Source organism: Monomorium pharaonis, chromosome 4 (assembly GCF_013373865.1).
Source record: "Monomorium pharaonis isolate MP-MQ-018 chromosome 4, ASM1337386v2, whole genome shotgun sequence".
In the NCBI taxonomy this organism is placed as follows: Eukaryota; Metazoa; Arthropoda; class Insecta; order Hymenoptera; family Formicidae; genus Monomorium; species Monomorium pharaonis.
This window is the reverse complement of record NC_050470.1, coordinates 21,635,457-21,652,243: the sequence shown is the minus strand read 5'-3', so window position 1 is coordinate 21,652,243 and position 16,787 is coordinate 21,635,457. Positions and strand designations below refer to the sequence as shown.

Genomic DNA, 16,787 nt, shown 5'->3' with positions numbered 1-16,787 from the left:
GTAGATTTCCAACGAATTATTCTCTTTCATGATTTAAAATTCAAGTATATCAATAAAAATACTATAAAATGATTCTCTTAATGTTTTTAATCAACTTTTAATTTTTTTAGCTTCGCAATTTATGTAGTACAGTTTAAAAATTTATGTGAAAAAGTTTTAGTTACGAGCTATCGTTGACCATCCTTAGTCCCCATCGCTTTTTTACCCGGTTTATATATTAAAATATAAGATAAGTTTTTTACCAAAATTGCCGTAGCAATTATTTAAATAGTTTATAAGCACACATAATGTAATTACACTAAGATACTGTAACACTATAATACCGCTAAAATTCCTGAGAGTAGCTTGAAAAAGCCCGCAGCGATCTCATAAACTGTAAATATAGATAAGTTTGTTTATTAGCTTTGTAATGTCACATATTGTAATAAGGAATCCAATAAACACATATTTAAAAAAAGAAAAACCAGTTCTCGTCCGATCACTAAAGTCAAGCAACGTTGAGCATGGTTAGTACTTGGATGGGTGACCGCTTGGAAACACCATGTGCCGTTGATGTTATTTTTGCTAGTTTAAACTGTAGTAGCAAGTAAAATTTTTTTTTTCAAAAATGTACGGTGAAGTATACTTTTATTAAAAAATATTCCAATCTAATTTAAAAATTTCCATATTTTAGCAATATATAACATAAAAGAGATTTAAATATATCAGTATAATTTAAATTTATATTATACATATATTTTCATTTTAATATTAAAACAGTTGTAGTAATTTATGCAGTACACTTTTTAATATAATTCTATATAATACTCAAATAAAATATTTTACATGTATGTTGTATTTCATACGATATCTGTGAAAATTAAAAGTATGTATTTCGTCAACGGCCATATCACGTTGGAGATACCAGTTCTCGTCCGATCACTGAAGTCAAGCAACGTTGAGCATGGTTAGTACTTGGATGGGTGACCGCTTGGGAACACCATGTGCCGTTGATGTTATTTTTGCTAGTTTAAACTGTAGTAGCAATTGAAATTTTTTTTTAATGTACGGTGAAGAAGTATACTTTTATTAAAAAATGTCCCAATCTAATTAAAATATTTCCCTATTTTATCAATATGTAATTTAAAAGAGAATTAAATATCAGAATAATTTAAATTTATATTATACATATATTTTCATTTTAATATTAAAACAGTTGTACTAATTTATACAGTACACTTTTTAATATAATTCTATGAAATACTCACATAGAATATTTCATATATATGTCATATTTCATAAGATATCTGGAAAAATTAAAAGTATACCTTTCGTCAACGGCCATGGCTACTGAATTCCTCTCTGCTTTTGTTGCGTACACAAATCGTGCACGATAAAATTAATATAATATCAAAATATCACGAATACATTCAACAGCGTGTTCGGGCTCGAGAATCGTACGTGACGCTAGCATGCATGCATGAACATGTTCAGACTTGCTTGTAACAGCCGTCGCCAACGGTCGTTCTTTGTTTACGGATAGTGCATCGAGCAAAAAATGAGAATTTTCCAGAACGAGTTGAAATTCGTATAAAGGCATGCCCTTTGAGGGAAAGCGGACACTTTCTATTCGGTCCTCGGGCAGCAAGCATAATTTTCTTCTCTCCGCGAAATACGCAGTAAACGAATCGTCCGACCCTTCGCCGCTAACATCTCGTGCGTTAACCAATACACGACGCGATACGCGACAATCTCGAGTCACGACGCGCATTACAATAATAGCGATCCTAAGATCTACAAATCTTAGTCGATATTGTGAGAAGATGACCGAATTCGGACTCACAATTATACATGTCTCAATTTAAGTAATGCTAATGTCAGGAACACACGCGCGGCTTGTAGACACAAAGGATGATTCCAGAACGTAATTGAATCGATAACAAACATATTTCACCGACTATGTGTACATAAAGAAACTTAGGCAACAAAAATACATAAGGACCGTAAGGACACGCTACCGCTTCGCAGCGCGATCAGATTCTGACTGACTCGTCTTGCTCGCCGAAAAACAAAAAAACATCTCCGAATTGAGAGACGGCCGCTCGCAGGGTGCGCTACCTCGCGACACACCCGCGCTTCTATCGTCGCGCCTCTTACAATATCGCCAAACGACTGTCTCAGGGTATATACCTCTAGGCGGTCCATGACGGTCACAAACGCAACATCGCCAATCTACAGCGACTCAGAGCATACGTGCTCGTAGGCGTTGTCGCTATAACAACGTGAATACACGAGCGAAGTGTTACGATCATTTGTACTCTAATTGTGCACGTTCCGATTACAATAAACAATAAGAATACGGCAAACATATAGTTCGTCGTTATACAAACAAACTGGTATAAATAATACAAACATTATAAACGCGGAGTGTTGCTATGTCAATAAAATAATTACAAACGTAATAAATACCATAATCACAAGACTCTTCATCTACAAACCTAAACGCAGCGTGGATAGTAAAATATTCGCGTTGATACCATAAAACAATATATAATATAAAAAACAATTAAATATCAGTATAATTTAAATTTATATTATACATATATTTTCATTTTAATATTAAAACAATTATAGTAATTTATACAGTACACTTTCTAATATAATTCTATACATACTCACATAGAATATTTTACATATATGTCATATTTTATAAGATATCTGTAAAAATTAAAAGCATATATTTCGTCAACGGCCATATCACGTTGGAGATACCAGTTCTCGTCCGATCACTGAAGTCAAGCAACGTTGAGCATGGTTAGTACTTGGATGGGTGACCGCTTGGGAACACCATGTGCCGTTGATGTTATTTTTGCTAGTTTAAACTGTAGTAGCAATTAAAATTAATTTTTTTTTCAAAAATGTACGGTGAAGAAGTATACTTTTATTAAAAAGTATCCTAATCGAATTAAAAAATTTCCCCTATTTTATCAATATGTAATATGAAAGAAAATTAAATATCAGAATAATTTAAATTTATATTATACATGTATTTTCATTTTAATATTAAAACAGTTGTAGTAATTTATACAGTACACTTTTTAATATAATTCTATACAATACTCGCGTAGAATATTTAACATATATGTCATATTTCATACAATATCTGTAAAAATTAAAAGTATGTATTTCGTCAACGGCCATATCACGTTGGAGATACCAGTTCTCGTCCGATCACTGAAGTCAAGCAACGTTGAGCATGGTTAGTACTTGGATGGGTGACCGCTTGGGAACACCATGTGCCGTTGATGTTATTTTTGCTAGTTTAAACTGTAGTAGCAATTAAAATTTTTTTTTTCAAAAATGTACGGTGAAGAAGTATACTTTTATTTAAAAATATTCCAATCTAATTAAAAAATTTCCATATTTTATCAATATGTAACATAAAAAAGATTTAAATATATCAGTATAATTTAAATTTAGATTATACATATATTTTTATTTTAATATTAAAGCAGTTGTAGTAATTTATACAATACACTTTTTAATATAATTCTATACAATACTCGCGTAGAATATTTAACATATATGTCATATTTCATAAGATATCTGTAAAAATTAAAAGTATGTATTTCGTCAACGGCCATATCACGTTGGAGATACCAGTTCTCGTCAATTCGCCAAGAAATTAGAAGAATCAATCACAGACACCATACCTAACAACAAAAATCTAACTCTAACAGAAGTAGAAGAGTACCTTGACCAATGCAACCAAAAAATAATCACAACAATGGAAGAAACCATACCAAAAATACAAGACAAAAACACAATGGAATCATATATAAACCAAAAAATCAAAAAACTGCAAAAACAAAAAAATAAAATACTCACCTTAATCCATCACAACCGGAGAAATTGGCCAAATATCAACGTTGAACAAGCGGAAAACCTGAAACAGAAATTAAACGAAATCAGAGAAAAACTAAAAATTGAGTTCACATTATCAATTAACAAATACTGGAAAAACAAAATATCAAAAATATCAAAAAAAGAATCAGCGAATATGTTCCCTCAAATTAACAAAATTTTCAGGAAAAAAGAAATAGCACAAACCGACCCACTAAAACTGGACTACGACTCACAACTACTAGCGAACGCAGGTATCAACAAAAACGAATTTAAAAAAGACGATCAAAATGAGATAACAATCTCCAATGACACAGATAAGCTAAACATAATGGGAGCCCACTTTGCTAGCATAAACAATGGGACAAGAGACAACAATAAACCAGAGCTCAACGAAATAATTAATAAAAAAATAAAATGCTTTATAAAAGAAATAAAACAAGACGAAAACAACAATGTAACAATTTGTAACTTTAACAACACCAACACATCTGACAACCCAGCACCAGATCAACCTTTTATAAGCGTAAAAAAGCTGATAAAAATATTCAGAAAATTAAACAACAAAAAATCAACAGGCTTAGACGACATACCCAACATAGTATTAAAACATATACCACGAAAATTAATTAACATATACACAATACTATTCAACAACCTCCTAAATAATAACGCCTTCCCAAACAAATGGAAAATAGCAAAAGTAGTACCAATCAAGAAAAAAAATAAAGATAAAGAAAAACCAGATAGCTACAGACCGATAAGCTTACTACCAAATATAAGCAAGGTATACGAAACCATAATAAATGAACAAATAATCAGTTTCTGCGCAGAAAAAGAAATCATCCCCGAATCACAATTCGGATTTCAAAAAAATCTATCCACAATCCACGCTATAAATAGATTAACGTCGGACATCAACTGGAACCTGAACAAGAAAAATTGTATAGGAGCATGCCTAATCGACCTTGAAAAAGCATTCGACACCGTATGGCTCGAAGGCCTCTTATTCAAATTAATAAAAAAAGAATTCCCAAAAAACCTGACAAAACTAATCTGGAACATGCTAAAAAACAGGAAACTCATAACAGCATACGGAGAAGTAATGGCAAATAAAACATACGAATTACAAAACGGCCTACAACAAGGAACAGTCAACGCACCCGTCTTATTCAACATATTTACAAGTGATATGCTAAAATTATTTAATCTAAATATACCAGAACACCCTCAAATTATAGCTTTCGCGGACGATGTAATTGTATATGTGGCGGACCGCTGGATTACCGATATTCAAAAAAAACTTAACGACATTGTACATAAACTAGAAGATTACTACGAGACCTGGCGTTTAAAAATAAATATAGATAAATGTGAAACCATCCTATTCAGATCCACACTAATGTACGCAAATCGCAACGTCAGAAATAACTACAAAAAATTCAAAATAGTAAGTAGACCCAAAAACGACGAATCTCAGACCATCCCACACAAAAATACAGTTAAATATCTCGGCGTATATCTCGATGAGAGACTACACTTCAAAAATCATGTAACCACACAATTAAAAAAAGCAACAAACACATTCATGAGTTTAAAAAGACTCTTCTACTCCAAACTACTAAACACAGATGTAAAAATAATATGCTACACTGCATTAATAAGACCAATCATAACTTATGGTTGCCCCATATGGTACAACATAAGTGCGTCTCTCATGGAGAAGCTTCGCCTCTTCGAAAGAAAATGCCTAAGAGCATGTCTAAACATGAATAGAACTGCCGAATCAAACTATACCAAATATGTAACCAACAATGCATTATACAGCAAAGCAGAAATTCAACGAATAGACAATTTCATGATATATCTAACCCGAGAACACTTTTTACAAGTAGGAAAAATAAAACAGAACAGCTTAGTATTTAGCGCGCTATACCCAAATCCATTATACTATGACTACACACTAACAACCGGTAACATACCACCTGAAGGTTTCATCTTCCTCGACCAAATGGGATACATATTAGACCAAAACAACATACCAATTATATACCATTACCCAAGGCATAATAATAATAATAATAATAATAATAATGAGTTCGGGGGGCAGTCCTCAAATGGGTCCCGCCTCTGACACTCAGACAGAGTCCATTGTATCTCCCCGTTGTCAGCTGTCCTTAGCGGGGCCCCGCTTCCTTCCAGAAGCGGAGAAGATCCTCTAAGGGCAGCTGTCCCACCTGATCCGGTTCCAGAATGCCTGAGCCCAGCAGGCGTGCTCTTGGTCCGACCAATACTGGGCAGTTCCCAAGAATATGGAGACTAGTCTCCTCTTCTTCGCCACACCACCTGCAGTCGGGCGTATCGCTACTGCCCAGCTTATACAGGTGATAATTAAGGTCGCCATGGCCCGTGAGCAATTGCGTCGCCAGCCTGGCGTCCCTCCTATTTAGGGATCTCATGCTTCTGGCCAGGTCCTCACCGGGACAGTCTCCCAGCAAGGCTCCGGCCTGTCTGCATTTGACCCCCGTAACTTTCCTCCAGTGCTCAAGGTGCTGGTCCCGGAGCCAGCTCCCGATCCTCCTCCTGCCCAGGCAGAAGGAGATCCCAACAGCCGGCTCCGGTCCCACCAACCTTGTTTCTGCTGCCTCCTTGGCAAGCAAGTCGGCTATTTCGTTGCCCTCGATCCCCGAATGCCCGGGGACCCATACTAGGCCAACGTCATTATTCTTCGCCAGTTCGTCTAGTACAATTTTACAATCCCAGACCAACCGCGAGTTAAATCTCGGACCTTCCAGCGCTTTGAGCGCTGCCTGACTGTCCGAGCAAATTCTGATGCGCCCTCCTACCCTACCGAGCTCCAGTAGGTTCTGGGCACATCTCATGATAGCTACCACTTCCGCCTGAAATACCGTTGCGTGTTCGCCAAGCGGAACGATCATTCTTGCTCCATCGCGCTGGCAGTAGAGCCCAGCTCCAGAGCCCGTGCTCGTTCCGGAGCCGTCCGTGAACCAGACGTCCCCATCCCGAGGAACCGGTCCCTTGGAGCCGTCCCACTCCCAGCGCTTGGGAAAGCTTATCTTGTACCTTCTTTCGAAGGTACGAATTACTGGCCTTCTATCTTGCCCCATCGCAAAAATGGGGCCCGATAGAATTCCTTCAGGGAATCTTGTGTGCAGGGCTCCCGCCCTCCACCTTGATTCGCACCTCAGGCGGTAGGCCGCCGCTGCCGCCGCCGCCACTACTACCCGATCGAGGGGCTCGATGCCCAGCAGCATGCCCATCGCCGCCACCGGCGTGGTCCGCATAGCTCCCAAGGCCCCTCTCAAAACCAGAGCCCTGATATGCTCCAGCGCTGACGCGGCGGTTTTCTTCAGCACCCTCGGCCACCACACGACAGATGCGTATAGCAGCCTGGGTCTGAGTATCGCCGTGTAAATCCAGTGGACTATCCTCGGTTTCAGACCCCATGTCTGTCCGAATGTCCTCCTGCATATCCAGAAGTAAGAGCATACACTCTTACATCGGTTCTCAAGATGTTCCCTCCAAGCCAGCTTCCTATCTAGGATTACTCCCAGATATTTAGCCGTCCCGGTTGGGACTAATCTCGTCCCTCCAAGGACTGGCCCTTCCACCGGACCTACCTTGTACTTGCGAGTGAATACCACAAGCCCGGTCTTCAGTGGGTTTACCGACAAACCGGTCCTGCCACACCACTCCTCGACTACCTCCAATGCTCCCTGCGTGAGCTCCAGGAGTGTTTCCAAGAAGGGGCCTCGTACTAGGATAGCCAGGTCATCCGCATATCCCAATGTAAGAATCCCCCTCTCGTTCAGTGTTCCGAGCAGACTATCTGCCACCAGACACCACAAGAGTGGAGAAAGAACCCCTCCCTGAGGGCACCCTCTCTCCACCCAGCCACTGACACTCACCGTTCCCAGTGAGGCCGTTACCTGTCGCTTGAGCATGCCTTTGATCCACTCCACAATCTTCTCCGGCACACCTCTGCGAGCAGCCTCTTCACATACCACCTCATGCGGTGTGTTGTTAAAAGCACCTTCAATATCTAGGAAGGTGCCCACCGCGTAACCCTTCTTCTCCAATTGCTCCTCGATGAACGATACAGCAGAGTGAAGCGCCGTTTCGGTGGAATACCCCGTACGATACGCATGCTGGTTCGCATGCAGCGGATGCCGCAGCAGAACCACATCCCGTATGTAAATATCCACCAGCCTTTCCAACGTCTTTAGAAGAAAGGACGTCAGGCTGATTGGACGAAAATCCTTGGCGGAGCTGTATCCCGTTCTTCCCGCCTTGGGGATGAACACAACTCTCGCCTGTCTCCAAGCTCTGGGCGTATAGCCCAGGGCCAAACAAGCCCTCATTGTCCGCGTGAGCGGCCCCGTGATCTGTTCCAGCCCCTCCTGAAGAAGGGCCGGGAAGACCCGGTCCGGTCCAGCCGACTTGAAGGGCTTGAAACCTCCTACAGCCCTTTTGACCCTGTCGGGCCTCACAATTTTGGCTGCAAGAGACCAGTCATTCCCTCGTGCCCTGCATGGGTCCAAGGTTCCCTGCTGGATGTCTGCTCCCGGGTCTCTACAGAAGCCCGGAAAATTCGATTCCAGCAGGTAGGTCAGGCAACGTTCCCCGGAAACCATCGTCCCGTCATCGAGCCGGATGGCCTCCAAGGCCGCGTCCTGACTTCTAGCCAAGATCCTGCCTAGTCTGGCGGCTTCGGGTATCCCCTCCACCGACTCGCAGAATCTTCTCCAGCTCTCCTTCTTTGCCCTTACCACAGAGTCTCTGTAGACCTTCTGAGCCCTTCGGTGAAGGTCCCAGTCAGTCTGGCGGCCCGTGTTCCTGGCTCTATTCCAGGCCCGACGTGCCGCACCCCTGAGATCCTGCAGCTTTGGGCTCCACCAGGAAACCTTTCTGTCATTCCTTACCGTCCTCTCCGGACAGTTGCTTTCAAAGCTGTTGATGAGCGCCCTTTGCAGGTGCTCGACACACAGCTCGATCTCTTGTGAGGTCCCGTGTCTCTTGGGGAACTCCCTGAGACCGACAGCCAGGTCCTCACGGAATGAATCCCAGTCCGTCTTCCTTGGGTCCCTCACAGTCCTCACCTTCGCCTTGGCCTTTGCCAGTCTGAAGGTGATCTGTCTGTGATCCGACAATGAGGGTTCATCGGAGACCCTCCAGCCGGTCATCTCCCGTACCAACTGCCTAGAACAGACAGTTAGATCCAGCACCTCCCTTCTCACCGCAGTGACAAAGGTGGGCTCGTTACCTCTATTGAGAATTTCCAGGTCGGTAGACACCAGAAATTCCAATAGCTTCTCTCCTCTCCTGTTGGTGTCCGTGCTTCCCCACACCGTATGGTGCGCGTTCGCATCGCACCCCAAAATGAGGGAAAGCTGCTCCTTTTGGCAGTACTCCACCAGGCGAACCACCAGGTCCGATGGTAGTGGGTCGTCCTCTTCGTGTGGAAAGTAACCCGACGCCACCACCACCCTCCTTCTAGTCCTAGTCTCACTGATGGCCTCGATCACAACCGCCACCAGGTCTCTGGAACAGAAATTCGGCAGCAGTTGGGCTTCTAACCCCTTGACAGCCACACAGGCCCTGTACCCAAGGCATAATAACAATAAAAAAATTAAATACTTACCATTTTCAAATATACAGGACTCCAACATCTCGTGGAAATATGAAACGTCCATCCCAAATATACCTAAAAACAAAAAAAAAAAAAAAAAAAAAAAAATAAAAGTAAAGATAGATACTGGTGGCTAACAGAAGCATAAAAGTAAAACTAGATAGAAAGAGAAAGACCCAAAAATACCACACAAAGGTAACAGATTGACAGCACAACAAACACACACACACACACACACACACACACACACACACAAGCACACAAGCACACACACACTAATCCCAAGTGAAGGGAGGGGGAAAAAAAAAAAAAAAAAAAAAAAAAAGTAATATTACAACTATTATAAGTACTATACTACCAAAGAAACATGCCCAAAAACAACTACCTCATTAAGATAATAATATATAAAATACTTCAATACTTACCTAATACTCTCATCAAGTCAGTAGTTACTCCCACACTTAGTACTAAACGTAATTAAGCGAATATGATACTGTTACCTATATACATAATACATCACATCAAGCTCATTAAAATATCACCTGTAAATATATTCATCTCATCAATCGCGTACACACCCATTCTCATAAAACACCTAGTTAGTAAGTAATCACCTAATTATAAGTAATAAAATAAGACAAGATATAGCGATTTTTTCACGGCATCAGCTGGACCCGCACTTTTTTGCGCTAAAATAACACGTTAAGAAAACATACAAGCTATAAATTACATTTTGTAATAAGCTAAATAAATCCTTAAATACATCGATTATTCTACAATTTAACAAACATTGTACGCAGCGACGAGAGCGAAAGGCCGTACCGCTCAAAACACAACAGTAAGATAAATCTAGAACGTACTTTTGATAGTTTTAACGTACGTCTCATATAAAACAATAATGTACTCCACTTACCAGCAATAAAACTATTTCATAAATAAATAATAATACCAGTTCTCGTCCGATCACTGAAGTCAAGCAACGTTGAGCATGGTTAGTACTTGGATGGGTGACCGCTTGGGAACACCATGTGCTGTTGATGTTTTTTTGCTAGTTTAAACTGTAGTAGCAATTAAAAATAATTTTTTTTTTTTTCAAAAATGTACGGTGAAGAAGTATACCTTTATTAAAAAGTATCCTAATCTTAATTAAAAAATTTCCCTATTTTATTAATATGTAATATAAAAGAGAATTAAATATTAGTATAATTTAAATTTATATTATACATATATTTTTATTTTAATGTTAAAACAGTTGTAGTAATTGATACGATACACTTTTTAATATAATTTTATACAATACTCGCGTAGGATATTTAACATATATTTTATATTTTATACAATATCTGTAAAAATTAAAAGTATGTATTTCGTCAACGGCCATATCACGTTGGAGATACCAGTTCTCGTCCGATCACTGAAGTCAAGCAACGTTGAGCATGGTTAGTACTTGGATGGGTGACCGCTTGGGAACACCATGTGCCGTTGATGTTATTTTTGCTAGTTTAAACTGTAATAGCAATTAAAATTTTTTTTTCAAAAATGTACGGTGAAGAAGTATACTTTTATTTAAAAATATTCCAATCTAATTAAAAAATTTCCATATTTTATCAATATGTAACATAAAAAAGATTTAAATATATCAGTATAATTTAAATTTATATTATACATATATTTTTATTTTAATATTAAAACAGTTGTAGTAATTTATACAATACACTTTTTAATATAATTCTATACAATACTCGCGTAGAATATTTAACATATATTTCATATTTTATACAATATCTGTAAAAATTAAAAGTATGTATTTCGTCAACGGCCATATCACGTTGGAGATATCAGTTCTCGTCCCAAATTGTCATCGGACTTTTTTGCTCATCCTTTTTTATCCGGTTATCGTATTAGAATATGAGATAAGTTTAATATTAAGTAATTGCCATAAGCAATTATACAATTAATTATTTTTAAGCCACAATGTAATTACTTTAAGATATTTTTAATATCTCGATATTATTAAACTCCTGAGAGTAGCTCTGATGAGCCCGCAACGATCTTACTAAGCATTGTAAATACGGTTAAGTTTGTTTATTGGGTTTATATAAAGTTATATATTGTATAATGGATCAAATAAGCACTGTTTAAAAAAAACCAGTTCTCGTCCAATCACTGAAGTCAAGTAACGGTGAGCATGTTTTGTGCTTAAATGAGTGACTGCTTGTGAATACCATGTGCCGTTGACATTAATTTTGTTAAATTGTAATAACTACTAAAATAAATTTTTTTTCACATTATTAATAAAAAGTGCAATTGTATATAAAATATTAAAAAATAACTATATTAATATACCACTTAAAATTATTAAATTAAAGGGGAAATAAATATTAAACTACTTATATATAATATATAATTTTAAACTTTTTTTTTAAACGCGCTATTCTTGCAAAAATCGATATATCAAAAAAATCCTACGTACTTCTGTAGCTAGTCTCACATATAATTGAAAAAAAAGTTTTTCAGCTTAACTTAAAAATCGCAGATGCCGCTGGTCCGACCGCCCACCCTTAAAAAAAAGGCTTTATCGAAGAAAAGCTGTACAGCCGTCATTTTTTTGTTTTGTATCGCTTTGATAAAAATAATTTTTACAGTTTATTGATTGTATAATAAAGGACCTTTTTCAGAATTTTGATTTATTTCATTGTTCCGCTGAAAAATATTCCCAAATATGCTTATTTCTTCCGCCGCTAGAGTGGCCTAACCCCTTAAACAAATTATATTTTATCTATATATCGCTCACAATCGAGTATTGATTGTGTAATCTGTGAGGTGTTTTTTCTCGATAACCCTTCGCGGTATCGTTATTGTTCGTCGGCTTGGTATTCTCGTCGTCTACGTCCGTGTGATCTGATTGCGAACACTCCGCCAGTCGTTTTTTACGGTCGAACCCGGTGCATCCCTATCCCTGTTACCTTTCAGCAGGATGCTACCTAACGTAGTGTCATAATATGCGTAAAGTTAGTAGTAAATGACCGTCCTCGCAATATTCTCGTCCATGATTCCGTCGATTATTGCATCGATGAGATATACTTATTAGGTATCTCAACGTCCAATCTACGCAACTTAGAGTCGGTTGTTCCAACTTCTTGATAAATTTACCTATTAGATAAATATATGCTTGTCTTTATTTATTTAAGAAAAGAAATGAAGATAGACACATGCTTACCTGGTAGGTAAGTTTACCAAGAAGTTGGAACAACCGATCCTTACTCAACTTTTGAAAATAGCAATCGCCGAGTCCGGGTGCACTCTCGTGCACTTTCGGCGGCTTGTCGTAATAATTTAGTGAATGGAACAGACTTACGGAACTGCCGTCTCAGCGCTTTATTCATCTCTGCTCATGTAGCGGCCAATCGTGGTCGCGCATCGTACTATTGTCGTGCGTGCCCCTTCAGCCGGCCTGCTACCAGACGCATCACGGCTCGATCATCCTAATCATACTGTTTCACCAGGTCGTTCACGTGGACGATCCATTTATCAACATGGATCCGTCAACCAATCGAATTTCTTATGCATTTATGTTATGCGTTATACAAAAGTCTGTGCAAGGGCCTTTACATATGCAATTCTTTTTATGCTATGCAGGTAATTCAATTAAAGCGTAAATAAAAAAAGCCAATATAATTTTTTATTTCATAAAATTATTATATAAATTATTGTATTAATGTAATCAAAAAAGGTGTTTTGCGACATAAAATGACACGTGATTAAAAATTTGCGTTTGTATACAAAATTTCGTACGGCAAAACTGTGTAATAGGGGCCTATACGAGAAATCAATTGAAAAGTGGTAGATCTTGTGTATTTTTAGTCCCCGAATCCAAAACTGTTGTTAGAATTAGGGGGTCACTTGTATTTTTCAAGATATATCGTCATGAAAATAACAAAAAACGGTAAATATTGCGTTTAACGAAGTATTTTCTATTATACAGTTCTACCTTTCGTACAAATAAACATATAAAATAAAAATCGTGCAACGTGCGACATAAATCACATTCTCCGTGATGAAACTCGCAGAGGGGAAACTCGCACATTCTTGAGGAAACTCGCGAATCGCGATGCATAATATTTATAAATCGCAACATCTGTAGGAAATCTCTAGGAAACCTTCGTCGTAAAGAAGCGTGCCACCAAATCGCGGAAGGAAAAAGAAAGAGAGAGGGAGAAAAAGAGAGGAAGGATTATCCAACAGTTTCACGTACAAATATTTGCCCGATGCAAACGCATTCGCGTCGGTACGTTAATGTGGCAAGCGCTAACGGCTACACGGGACAGTTTACACGACTATGTGCCCTATGTAAACGTGACGGCGCGTATCGTCGCTCATTTCAGCAAGCGCGAAGCGCGTGAAGCTGCGACTGCGTTTATCAAGACGCCCTCGTTCGCTCGGTGAATGATTCACGCTAATGTCCCGAGCGAGCAATTATTATTTGCCAAAGCTCGGCGGCGCAAGAGTGGCGCGGTTCATTTTTATTCCTTTCGCCTTTCACTGTGTGTGGGAAAAACGCAAACGCGCTTGAATCTCCCGCTTCCCGGACGGCACCGTAAGTGTCTCGCGCGTCTTAGGAATTAGAATATTCAAATAAGGGGATTATATTTCGCTCGTATAACGCGCGGGATTATATAAAACTGGACGGAGGTATATCGTGACTCCCCCATCAGTCTCGCTGCCCGTTAATCTTGTAAACATCGGCTCCCCGCGTGAACGATTACGCTTTCTAAATCGTTACGACGGACGCGGCGGCACTTTTGTCCCCCCCCCCCTCCCCGCCCCTCTCCCGAGTGTCCCGCGGCCGATGGACAATTACGCGCTCGAAATTCAAGCGAACCTTCAATTCTCTCTTGATACTCGCAAATTACACGACGCGAGCCGCGCATTATCTTACGTAATGAGACGCACGTAGTATTCTCCGCGATGTCTGCGTGCACGTCTCAATTTCTCCAAATTCCAGTAATTTTCAAGACGATATCCGTGCAAAGCGATGACGCTCGTACTTGAACTTGGGAACGCGGGATACGTTTCCGTGTGCTCTATCCTTCTCCCTTTTTCTCCAAGGTGACAATATGTCGCACCGACTTTCGCTTTTCGGCGGCCGCCGCGCGCGCGCGCGCGAATTTTGCACAAAAGGCACCGGCGAAATTCTCGCCGGTGTAAAAAGTTGTGAAAGTTTGAACTGTAACCTACGCGGCGGAATCGTGGTCAGTCGGGTGATAGTAATCACGCGGCAGTTGTGGCGGGTAATGGCGGCGGACAAGTGGCTAATCAGGTTCTCGCGGTGCACAAGTTAATTGCGCCGAGCGTGCGATGCGTATAATCGCGTATACGCGCGTGGCAAAAGTGTGTAACCCGGTAACGATTACGGGAGACGTGATATAACATTTTTATCGAACGAGGAACGTCTCTCTCCCCTCCCCCCTCCGCGGTTTTCCTCTTTTAAATCTTTCTTGCCGCCCTTGTGGAAAAATACTATTGGACTCGCGTAAAAAAAACTGTTGAAAATTATTGGCAAACCGTTCGCCATCAATATCGTTCATTAATTTTTTTTTTCGGAATAATAGCATTTTTCCATAAGGGCGCCTTCACAAAGTATATGCCGAATACTTTTATCGATACTCGACTATTAATTTATTGTATTATTTTAACTTTTACTCCTTATTATTATTACTATTATCTACTACATTATGTTAACTTTTTAAGTTTGTAAGTCTATTTTTAAGCGTTTTATTGTATCTAATTGTAGGCATTTCTTCTCAAAACTTTAATATATCGAACCATTTATATCATCTTGGGTGGCCTTTCAATTCTGATGCTACATGCGCGTAATTCTTTCCATAAGACAAAAAAGAATGTGAAAAACGAAAATCCTTACCATTCGATTTAACGGAGAAATTTTTTAGTTCTCACATTTCTGCTAAGGAAGGAGTTACGTGACTACCGGAGATCTGATTTTGAAACTGTAGGCGGCTCGAGAGAAATGGAAGCGATGATCGGCCTCGGGCGATCGTAATGTTTTCGTATATTCGCGTAGCGTCATAAATTTGAAAAAGATGAAATAAAAACTTGTTGAAGCTGAAACGAGTTCTTAATACGCACGGTCGATCGTGGGAGGCGTCCCACGGACGTGCGGGGCTCCGGGTGACCTCCTTCCGCTTGCGTGCAGCGAAAGATAAGATGCCTTGGCGAAACCGGAGATAAGAAACGTAAGCGGCGAGTCGACGAAGTCGAGTCAATCGTCGCGAGGACTGTTTCGCGGGAGGAAGTTCTACGGCGGCGGCGCGAACGAGAGGGAAAACGACGACGCCGCCGCCGCCGCGAGAAGAGGAAGAGACGCGGCGCGTGAGAGGGGAAGAGGGGAGGGCAGCGAGAAACGGGGTTTCGTCGAGCGAAAGTCAAGCCCAGGCCCGACACGACGACGAGCCCCCTTCGTTCCGCGCGACCCTGCAGCATTAATATCCGAGAAACCGCGGATGCGGCGGAGACACGTCGGGACGTGACTCGGGGAGAAGGAGGGAAGGGGAGGGGGGAAGGAGGAAGCCTTCGGGAATGTTACTCGAGCCATCGAGATCGAGGAAATCGAAATCGTGGACGCCGACGGATCGGTGAGAGGCCCCGGAGTCGTCGATGGTGACGACGCGTGAGAGATCGACGGATCGTCATCCGTCTGCCGATTGATCATCCGCTCTTCGAGATGCCGTCTAAAAATTAATTCATTGATTCATTGATAAAGAGGAATAAACATCGCGGGACAGAAGTATAGAAAATTTAAGCTTTTAACAAGAGAGAACACGCTATTCGAGTGGAAAGTTGGCTTAGAATCAGGCAAGAGTTTCAATTCCATTTACATTAAGTAACTCCTTTCTTTAGGTCTGAAGAGAAAATCATATATCCATTTCGTAAGATTTAATCCAATCAATTTTATGAAATTTAAAGTTGAAGTTATCGAAATCCTTTTACGCGGCGATATTCTTTTCTGGTTGCTCCTCAGCGAAGTCCATTCATGGTGATATCTTACAATTAGATTCAGGATAATCACTGACGCTCTACACGGAGAGAATTTTCTTTTAAAATCAAAATCCGATAATTGTGAGAATTATCTTAACATTAGTGTGATCTCAAGAAATGTTACTATACTTTTTAGTAAAATGTACTATACTTTCAGTAAAATTTACTGAAAGTATAGTAGGTTTTACTATATTTTTAG

General features: G+C 39.9%; 4 non-coding genes across 4 annotated transcripts; all 4 read left to right on the top strand.

Annotated features, from left to right (window-relative positions):
• Positions 1 to 876: 876 nt before the first annotated feature.
• Positions 877 to 995, top strand: LOC118645436. Its single transcript, XR_004963129.1, has one exon. It is a non-coding gene; the product is annotated as a 5S ribosomal RNA (ribosomal RNA).
• A 1,728-nt stretch (positions 996 to 2,723) lies between these two features.
• Positions 2,724 to 2,842, top strand: LOC118645435. The gene has a single exon (XR_004963128.1). It is a non-coding gene; the product is annotated as a 5S ribosomal RNA (ribosomal RNA).
• A 326-nt stretch (positions 2,843 to 3,168) lies between these two features.
• LOC118645434 lies at positions 3,169 to 3,287 on the top strand. Its single transcript, XR_004963127.1, has one exon. It is a non-coding gene; the product is annotated as a 5S ribosomal RNA (ribosomal RNA).
• A 7,614-nt stretch (positions 3,288 to 10,901) lies between these two features.
• Positions 10,902 to 11,020, top strand: LOC118645433. The gene has a single exon (XR_004963126.1). It is a non-coding gene; the product is annotated as a 5S ribosomal RNA (ribosomal RNA).
• The last annotated feature ends 5,767 nt before the right edge of the window (positions 11,021 to 16,787 follow it).